A 2,500-nucleotide genomic window follows, 5' to 3' on the forward strand; every position below is an offset into this window, starting at 1 on the left:
ACCAGTGATGAGAATGCAATGAAGAAAAAGGTTCAATGCCATGCGGAAGGAAAGGAAGGGTGACATCAGACATATAAATAAGTCTTCTGTCCTCAAAGACATTCGCACCTTGCTCACTCTGTGATCTGATAGGAGAGCGCATGGGGTTCAGACTAAAAGCAAGCAGGGAAAAGCAGCGCAGAAAAGATTCTTGACGTTAGATAATAATAATAATAATAATAATAATAATAATAATAATAATAATAATAATAATAATAATAATAATAATTGCTGCCTCAGTGGCGTTAATCTTGTAAAAACTTTCTTTTTATTGTTCTTTTGAAAAAGTTCATTACAAGATTAACGCCACTGAGGCAGCTATCACTTTTAATAAAACCAAGGCCAATCTATTGGCCTTGAATAAAACTTGCTTGAAAGAGGGTCTACTCCCGCTATACAATAATATATATATATATATATATATATATATATATATATATATATATATATATATATATATATATATATATATATATATATATATATATATATATTTCTAAAGTACTACTGACAGTAGCAACATTGATAATAAAAATAAAAGTCCAGCAAAAAAAGGACACAGTCATCAACAAATAATTGGATTGCATAAACTAACATAAAAGCCCTCACACCTTCCCAAAATTTTTTTTTTCTAAAAAAAAGAAAAAAAAAAAAACTTGTCATATATATACAGTAGATGTCAAACAAAACACAAAGTTTCCAATAAAAAAAAATATCAATGGTTGGAAGGAGAGTTTTACTATTTTTTTTTTCTTTCTTTCACATGGAGTTACAGACGGAAATGGCTCAGAGGCAAATGACGTTACAACTAAGTATGATATAAAGAGCAGTTTAGAGTGAAGAATCTAGCTACTCTAAGAAGCAGAGTGCAATTATGCAACTCCGGAGGTCGAATCTGAAGTGTTAGATTGCCAGTGTGAATCTTCAGAGTGCAAGTTCGAAGAGTGAAAGAGAACTTTGGAAACCCAGGAATGAGAGGAGTGGGAAACATATTGACATGTAAATTTGAAATGTTGAAATGTGCGTATGACGATATTACCATCATGGGGCTCTGTAGGACAGGCAAAAAAAAAAAAAAAAAAAAAAAAAAATTAATAAATAAAAAAAGAATCACAATAGTGAATTCGGGGTGACAGTGTAGCCTACCATAGGTACATGTTACTGTTACATTTTCCACTGACAGACTACGCAAATCAAACGTTTATGTCATTTGATATAACCCGATATTCAAATCATGAATTAAGTGTCGCAGAAGAAAATATAGAAATTTTACAAACTGCTTCGTAAATCAATCGCTTATGGTATTTGATTTAACCCGATATTCAGATCATGAATGAAGTGTCGCAGAAAATATAGAAACTTTTTCCTCAGATTTATGTTGTCTTCAATAAAAGTCTCTCCAGACGTCTGATATGAAATGGCATTGAAAAAAAGACCGAGAAAATCGGAAGCGAGGAATATTTATTGATATTAATTTTTTTCCTGACTAGGAATGAGGGGGCAGACGGAAATACTTGAAGAGTGACTGCCAACAAATATTGTTTCTAACCTTGAGCAGGCAATTGGCGGGTTGGGCCACTGAGGACCTAAGTAGAGTTCAGCCAAGATATTCCATCTTTATGTGATGGTAAACATGATGTTACCTTTGTTTATGTGAAATCGCCCTCTTTGGATAATCACATTATAGCGTTACCAAACACAAATCATGCTATTGCTGTGAACTCAATCCTACATACAGTCATTCTAATAGCATTGAAATAATTTTGTTGAGGTCATCACGCGGGAATTATCATAACGGAACTTAAAAAGGTATTATTCTAGCATTACTTGTTTGGGGGAAGATTTAATTGTGTCTGGCAAGAGGAATTACGCAATACTACCGGGTTTCAAGGTTCAGAGTCGTTTTTTTTTTTTTTTTTTTTTTTTTTTTTTTTTTTTTTTTTCTTGGCGCTACACCAGGATCAGTTAAATGGTGCCATGAATGTTGCAAATAGTTCTGCTAGAATCGTTGTGAACCACAAGGTGTGGTCTTTAAAATTTTGTTTTTTTCTTTGAGAAATTTCGTCTTTAAACTCAATGAAAATTTTGTCTTTAAATTTTCATGAAAATTTCGTCAATAAACTTTCATGAAAATTTCGTCTTTAAACTTTCAAGAAAATTCCGTCTTTAAACTTTCATGAAAATTTCGTTTTTAAACTTTCATGAAAATTTTCAAAAAAATTTTGTCTTTAAACTTTCATGAAAATTTCGTTTTTAAAATTTCATGAAAATTTTGTCTTTATTCTTTCTTGAGAATTTCATCTTTAATTTTTCATGAAAAAAGATGGATAAAAGTATATAGGTAGTTAAAAGGATAGAATTATCCTAAGAGATGTGTTAGTGCAGAAGTATGTTATGCAACAAAAGTAATCTCCTTTCGGGTCCGGAGGAACAAGGCCGATAACTTTCGGACTTACTGTAC

This window comes from Palaemon carinicauda, chromosome 7 (assembly GCF_036898095.1).
Source record: "Palaemon carinicauda isolate YSFRI2023 chromosome 7, ASM3689809v2, whole genome shotgun sequence".
Taxonomy (NCBI): Eukaryota; Metazoa; Arthropoda; class Malacostraca; order Decapoda; family Palaemonidae; genus Palaemon; species Palaemon carinicauda.